The sequence below is a fragment of the Rutidosis leptorrhynchoides genome, chromosome 3 (assembly GCF_046630445.1).
Source record: "Rutidosis leptorrhynchoides isolate AG116_Rl617_1_P2 chromosome 3, CSIRO_AGI_Rlap_v1, whole genome shotgun sequence".
NCBI lineage: Eukaryota > Viridiplantae > Streptophyta > Magnoliopsida > Asterales > Asteraceae > Rutidosis > Rutidosis leptorrhynchoides.
In genome coordinates this window covers 478738718-478747475 of record NC_092335.1, presented here as the reverse complement: position 1 = coordinate 478747475, position 8758 = coordinate 478738718, and positions in this window count along the sequence as shown.

Sequence of the window (8758 nt, the reverse complement as noted above, 5' to 3'; positions counted from 1 at the left end):
AGTAGCGCTAGCATTTAACGAGTGTTTAATACTTCGAGGTTATACGCACTTGCCAAGTGCACTTTAAGGGGGTACATTAAACGTTAAGTTAGTTACCGGGTGCCCACGGTTAAGCATATACTTTTACATACTTTTGAAACGCTCGTTGTAGCACTGAAATCTCGTGGCCTACTTACATTACTGTTATACTTAAACTATAGCTCACCAACCTTTGTGTTGACCTTTTTAAGCATGTATTTTCTCAGGTGATTGAAGTCGCTTCCGCTATCATACTTGTTGTGCTGTAGAACCCGCTGCCTAGAGTTGTATTTGCATGACTACTTATCTTGCATTCAAACTTTTTACTTATGAACTTATGTTATGTAACGACCATTATGGTCACGTACACTTATTTAATGCTTCTACTTAGTGAAGCATACTTTGATTTGTAAAACAATTGACGTATGTTATGACGTCACTTTTATTAATGAATGCAAACTCTGTTTTGAAAACGCATATAGTACTTAACCTTGTAATGATCCTGTTGATGATGGTCCGTACATGATGATTTAGTACGGGGCGTCACATTTGGTATCAGAGCCAGGTTGTAGGGAATTAGGATGCATTAGTGAGTCTAAGACCGACCCGAGTAGGATTCACAAATAGGACTAATCTACAACTTGTTAGTTTACTTGTTTCCGCTGAACTTACTGCATGCTGCTGCTTACTGTTACTGCTATATGCCGTATGCTACTACGTGATTTCACTACTGCATGCTATTACTTGCTTTCGATTGCATGCTAGTTTCGTACGATTACTGATATTGCCATGCTACTTATTGTTATACATGATTTAAACTGTTGGCCTATTATTTGCTTGCTTTATGACATACTGACATGGAAAATTTATTTTTCCTTGTTCAGATGTCGGACGTTCCACCTGCTGACATCCCGAGCGGCTCAGGCCCCGTTGTTCCACCCACTGCTGCACCTGTTGCTGCTGCTGCTGCCGACATTCTGGCCCCGACACCCACTGGCGACCCCGGCGCCTCTAGTTCTGGAGCTAGCTCTAGTGTGCCTATCCCGGCGTCTTCTTCCAGACCCCCGAGGCAACTGGCTCGCATTGGTGGCATGGAGATCCCCGCGGAGTTCGGGGAAGGTCCCTTCCGTAATCACTGGCGTACACCTTGCCGACGCACTGCCGACGGCCGCTTAGCCGTGATTACGCCAGGCCGACACCGACAGATGTTGGCCGCTTTCGGATATGTTGAGCCACCCGCGCCACCACCGCATGATTCAGACGACGGTTCTTCCACCGATGCTTCTTCAGACGACACCTCATCTGACGACTCCAGTGATGAGGAGGATCCCGCTGACCGACCGATTCAGGCACCTTCTACCCCGCCGAAGAAGCGGTATCGCTTCGCTGGCATAATTCCTGGTCGTACTGTCACTGACGCTTATGGTCGGCGTCGTAGGATCACTGCTCGTAAACGGCTGGTGCCGTACCCCGCCGACCCACAGATATTACCGTCTCCACCCAGAGCCGGACCATCCACTTCAGCACCACCGGCTTCACCTGCACCGCCAGCACCACCTGCCCTACCATCTTCCTCTAATGAGGAAATGAGGCGGGAGATTGAGATTCTCCAGACTCGAGTTACTGAGCTCGAGGAGCAGTTGGCTCATGTTTTGGACATCTTGTACCCACCATCGCCGTAGGACTTAGTACTAGATTCTGTATTGTAATTTCTTTTGTAATTTCATATTTCACTTATGTAATGTACGAACTTATTGTAATGTATGAACTTATTATCATTAATGAATGGAATTTGTGTTGCTTACTTCTTGCGCAAGTGTTCTATTTACGTTATCATCTCATGGTTTTGTGGTACTTATATCTACTTGCGTTATTTAATCAACATGTGTTGTGCTGTTTTCATGTTGGTTGTTATATAATGTACTATTATTATTTGCATAATGGATTTTGACTTGAGTCAAAATGATTGTATAGAACATCATGGCCAACGGGAGATCTATCCCCACCGCGGCACAAATTGAGGAAATGATTAACGAGCGAGTCGCTGCTGCACTAGCTGAAAGACAACCCCAAGCTCCACCACCACCGCCTTTCAATCCACCTGTCGTTCGAGATGGGTGTACTTACAAGGAATTTCAAAGCTGCAAGCCACACTACTTCAATGGCACTGAGGGACCCGTCGGTCTCACCAGATGGTTCGAAAAGTTGGAATCGGTATTCAGGGTTAGTAATTGTTCTGAGGCTAACAAAACGAAATTTGCATCTTGCACACTTTCTGATGGCGCGCTTACATGGTGGAATACCATGGCCCAAGCGCAAGGAATTGATGAGGCGTATGCTACGCCTTGGGAAGAATTTAAATGTGCTATGATCGATGAATACTGTCCGAGAACCGAGATTCAAAAGATGGAAATCGAATTTATGCAATTGAAAACCGTAGGGAACGACCTTAACAGCTACAACCGTAGGTTTTTGGAATTGGCTTTTATGTGTCCAACCATGGTCACCCCCGAATTTAAGCGTTTGGAGAAATACTTCTCGGGACTTCCTAAGTCCATCAAGGGTAATGTTACCTCATCCAAGCCACCAAGTGTTCCCGAAGCAATGCGCATGGCGCATACTCTCTTGAATCAAATCATCCTTGACGAGCCGGAGAAGGCTAAGTTTGAAACTGTTAGTGGTGAAAAGAGGAAATGGGACAACAACCACAACAACAACAGGGGTAGGAACTATGATCAAAACCCGGTAAAACGGCATGAAGGGTTCAGGCAAAACAACAACATGCACAACAACAACACCAACCCCAACAACAACAACCGCACCAATCCGAACTACAAAGGAACCTTACCACAATGCAATAGGTGCTACAAGCACCACACTGGGTATTGCAATGTTATCTGTGAGAAGTGCCAACGATCTGGACATGTTGGCAAGGATTGCAAGGTTACCACTTTGAATGTGAAGCCAAACCACAACAACAATGGGCCTAAGAAGTGTTATGAATGTGGAAAGACGGGCCATTTCAGAAACGAGTGTCCTAACAAGCGTAAGGATGGCAGACCACCACGTGCTAGAGCCTTCAATGTTAATGCAAGGGACGCTCGCGACAACCCCGACTTGGTGACAGGTATATTCAAAATCAACAATCTTTTAGCTTCTGTCCTATTCGATACTGGTGCCGATAGGAGCTATGTGTGTATACATTTTTGTGATAAGTTAGATTGGTCGTTAGTTCCCTTAAAGGAAAGTATGCTTGTCGAGGTAGCCAACGGAAAACTTGAAAAAGTGGACCAAATTGGCCGAGGGGCTATTATCAACATAGCCGGTGTAGACTTTGAGATAGACTTGATTCCCATTAAGTTGGGAAGTTTTGATGTTATTATTGGTATGGATTGGTTGACTAAGATTAGAGCCGAGATTATTTGTGGAGACAAAGCTCTTCGTATACCCCAAGGAGACGGTGAGCCACTAACCATTTATGGCGAGAGATGTACCTCACAACTGAACCTCATTAGTTGCGTGAAAGCGCAAAAGATAATGAAGAAGGGACGCCTTGCTGTCCTAGCTCATGTGAAAACCGTAGGAACCGAGGAGAAGAAAGTGGAAGATGTGCGTATTGTGAACGAGTTTTCCGATGTCTTTCCCGAAGAACTGCCTGGATTACCGCCACCGAGGGCAGTAGAGTTTCAGATTGACTTAGTGCCAGGAGCTGCACCTGTAGCTCGCGCACCCTATAGACTTGCACCTTCCGAGATGCAAGAATTGCAAAGCCAACTACAAGAGTTACTTGATCGAGGGTTTATTCAACCAAGTTCTTCGCCGTGGGGCGCACCTGTATTGTTTGTGAAGAAGAAGGATGGATCCTTCCGAATGTGTATCGACTACCGTGAGCTTAACAAATTAACAATCAAGAATCGGTATCCTCTTCCACGGATTGACGATCTTTTTGACCAACTGCAAGGATCGTGTGTTTACTCAAAGATCGATTTGCGATCGGGCTATCACCAGTTGAGGGTGAAAGAAAGCGACGTGATGAAAACTGCATTTAGAACCCGCTATGGTCATTATGAGTTTCTTGTAATGCCATTCGGTCTAACCAATGCACCTGCTGTATTTATGGACCTTATGAACCGTGTTTGCAAGCCGTACTTGGACAAGTTTGTTATAGTCTTCATTGATGATATCCTCATCTACTCTAAGAGCGAGGAAGAACACGAGCATCATCTCCGATTAGTACTTGAGCTCTTGAGACGAGAGCAACTCTACGCGAAGTTTTCTAAGTGTGAATTCTGGTTGAAGGAAGTTCAGTTTTTGGGTCATGTTGTGAGTGACCAGGGCATCAAAGTTGATCCCGCCAAGATAGAAGCGATCAGCAAGTGGGAGACCCCCACTACTCCGACTCACATCCGCCAATTTTTGGGTCTTGCCGGTTACTACCGAAGGTTTATCGAAGGTTTCTCTCTGATTTCACGTCCGTTAACCGCACTCACTCACAAAGGAAAGAAATTTGTTTGGGGAGACAAACAAGAGAAGGCATTTCAATTTTTGAAAGAGAAGTTAACCACCGCGCCTATCTTATCACTCCCTGAGGGTAATGACGATTTTGTTGTTTACTGCGACGCCTCGAAAACTGGTTATGGTTGCGTACTGATGCAACGCACGAAGGTCATCGCCTATGCTTCTCGTCAACTTAAGATCCACGAACGAAATTACACTACTCATGATCTTGAACTTGGAGCCGTTGTCTTCACGCTCAAATTGTGGAGACACTATCTGTATGAAACTAAATGCACTATCTTCACCGATCACAAGAGTCTCCAACATATATTCGATCAGAAACACTTGAATATGAGACAACGAAGGTGGATTGAGACACTAAATGATTACAAGTGTGAACTTCGCTACCATCCGGGTAAAGCCAACGTTGTTGCTGACGCATTAAGCCGAAAGGAGAGATCGGCACCTCTTCGTGTTCGAGCATTGAACATCACGATTCATTCCAATCTCCAGAACCAAATCCGAGCAGCCCAAGAACAGGCTCTCATAGAGAAGAACTTGCGGTATGAGTATTTGAACATTCTCGTCTCTAAATTCGAAGTTAGGGAATCCGGACTCCGATGTTATGCCGGAAGAATTTGGGTACCACGTTATGGAGATCTACGAAGCCTCGTACTTGATGAAGCTCAAAAGTCTAGATATTCGATTCATCCCGGAGCGGGCAAGATGTATCATGATATTAAAGAACAGTATTGGTGGCCCAATCTCAAGAAAGATGTTGCATCTTATGTTAGTAAGTGTTTGACTTGCTCAAAAGTTAAAGCCGAGCATCAAAAACCTTCTGGGTTACTTCAACAACCGGAAATCCCACAATGGAAGTGGGAGATGATAACTATGGACTTTATCACCAAGCTACCAAAGACGGTGGGCGGATATGATACCATTTGGGTTATTGTTGATCGTCTTACAAAATCTGCACACTTCTTAGCAATGAAAGAGACCGATACAATGGAGAGGCTTGCTCAACTTTATATCAAAGAGGTCGTATCACGACACGGTATACCTATATCAATCATCTCCGATCGCGACCCTCGTTTTGCTTCTAGATTTTGGCGTTCTCTACAAGAAGCCATGGGAACTCGTCTCGACATGAGCACTGCATATCACCCTCAGACTGACGGGCAAAGTGAACGAACAATTCAAACCTTGGAGGACATGCTACGTGCATGTGTTATTGATTTTGGAAAGGCCTGGGAAAGGCATTTGCCACTCACCGAATTCTCGTACAACAACAGTTATCACTCGAGCATTAAAGCTGCACCTTTTGAAGCGTTGTATGGCCGCAAGTGCCGTTCTCCTCTTTGTTGGGCCGAGCTAGGTGAAGTGCAACTCACCGGGCCCGAGATAGTCCATGAAACCTCGGAAAAGATTGCTCAGATTCAAAACAGACTCAAGGTAGCCCGTGATCGCCAAAAGAGTTATGCTGATCTTAAACGTAAAGACTTTGAATTCAACGTTGGTGATCGTGTTATGTTGAAGGTTGCACCTTGGAAGGGTGTGATTCGTTTTGGGAAACGCGGAAAGTTAAACCCGCGGTACATTGGTCCATTTGAAATTTTGGAACGTGTTGGACCCGTTGCTTATCGTCTTGATCTTCCAGCACAATTGAGCTCAGTTCATCCTACCTTCCATGTATCAAACTTGAAGAAGTGTCTTGCTCCACCTGAACTTATCATACCATTGGAGGAACTTACTATCGATGACAAACTCCACTTTGTGGAAGAGCCCGTTGAAATCATGGAAAAAGAAGTCAAGGAGTTGAAACACAATAGGATTCCGATCGTCTGAGTTCGATGGAATTCCAAACGAGGACCTGAGTTTACTTGGGAACGAGAGGACCGCATGAGATAGAAGTATCCTCACCTTTTCCCACCTCCTCCATCACCTTCAGATTCAGCTTAAAATTTCGGGACGAAATTTTCTTTAACAGGTGGGTAATGTAACGACCCTGGTTTTTCCAACGTTATTTATTATTAATAATTATTATTATTAATACGCTTGATTAAACGAATGTATGTTATTACATTTACATGTTGCTTTAATTGCCCGTACTTGAACTTTAAATGCCCGAAACGTCTTTGTGACACCCGGAACTTGCACGAATAATATTTTAAGATATTATTTACATCCATGATTAATTTTATTAATCATTTTAATTAACTAAGGTGATTAGTTAAGTACTTGGGCTTTAATTGGATTTAATTGTTAAACTACTTGCACTTGGGCTTTATTAGTATAATGGACTCTTGACTTGGGCTTCTAAGCCCACCCTACTTATATTATGGATTAACTAGCCCATGTTAATACTTGTAAGTATCATTTAGCAAGTAACTAGTTAGTTTTAACAATTAGAATCTTGTTAGCTTGTTATCCCCATGAAAACCACCCTTTTAACCAACTTTTGAAGGCTTTACTTGCAATTACATGATGAACTTTCCCTCTCCCCCTCCTTGGCTCCAAACCAACGGCCAAGCTCCTCTTTAGGAGTGTTTTTGTTTCAATTTTGCATTACTACACTTATTAGAATCCTCTCTCAAAAACACACACACAAAACTCTTCAAACTTACAACTTACTTTCTCTCTTTTTTCTCTCTCTTTACTTGTAAGTATTATCAACAACTTCTTCTTCTTTTATTTTTGTTTAAAACCAAAATCTACATTCATCATCATCATTCTTTTGTTTACTTGCTACTAGTCTTTGATTACTTGTTTGTTATTATTACTTACTTACCTTGTTGTTGTTATTTACTTACATGCTTCAAGAATCTAACTCTCTAGTTTTGATTCTTCTATTATCTTGTATTTTCAAAAACACAAGAACATAAACTCACTAGTTGATGATTCTACTTCAATTGTTTCAAAAGTTACAAGTTCCATGTGTTGATTAAAGACATACTTGAAGCTCATGAAGTAAACTTTAAAGTTTACTTTCTAAAGATCAAACTTTGGTTTGAATCTTTAAAGTATGAACAACCATGAACCTTTTCTTGTTTACTTAGCTATTTACTTCATTTTATGCACCTTATTTACATGTTGTTAGTTTATTTGGTCAAGAACTACAAGTTAGACTTGATCTCATAATCTTCTTGAACTTAAAAGTTAACTTATGAGTTTCAAGAACATAGAAGTGTAACTTACAAGTTACAACTTCAAATACCTTTGAAAGATCTAAGTTATCTAGCTTATGGTCTTCTTAAATTGTCATAAACAAAAGCTATAAAGCTTACATACACTTTACTAGTTGTTGATTTAAGTTTATAACTTGTTTTTACTTCTAAAGTTCATGTAAGTGTTGAAACTAAGCCTTGATGTAACCTTGGTTCATCAAACACTTACAACACTTGCACTTGAGTTATGATGGACAAACCTTGGTCAAAATGATGTTAACACATCAACGAGTTGTACACTTGAAGCTATACGCATCAAGAATGAGAACCGTGATGAACATCAAGCACCGAGACAACCGGAACTCTCCAAAACCCACTGTTCTGTCCAAAACCTACTGACCTGATGCTTCTGGAACAGACCAGTAGACCTGGGCTGTTCTAACCTTGATTTTTAGATAGAACTTTTCGAGTAGATAACTTTTCATATAGGACTCGTCTTAATCCGAGTTACGGTTTAGGATTTATGGCCCTCCGATCGTTACCATGTCCTTTAATGTTGTGCAGAAATTTCTGACCTACTCGCACTTAGACCGTCGCCACGGTCAAACCAAGACGAGTTTGCTTCTGTAAATTTTACCACACTTAAGGGACTCATAGACGGAGCCATGACCACTGGTCTCACCTTAATTCAGTAAGGGTAGAGGCTGTGGTGACTGGCCGAAGTCAGCCTTTGTTTTAAACGACTTTCATAAACGAGTCTTACTTGTTACCTTTTGTTTAATGATGATTGATGATGACCCTTATGACCTTAATTACGTACTTGTAAACCTTTTGAGACGACTTATTGACTTAGTGCTATTTGACTTAGGTTGAGGACGTTTGGACCGTTACTTGCACACCACTTTCCGACTACTACCTTACCATTACTACTAATCATTGTGAGTTATAGCATTCCCTTTTTACTTTAACTTATTTTGGGAACTGAGAATACATGCGGATTTTATGTTTTACATACTAGGCACGAGTACTTAAACTTATATATGTGTGGGTTATATAACGGCAGAAACATTCCCTTT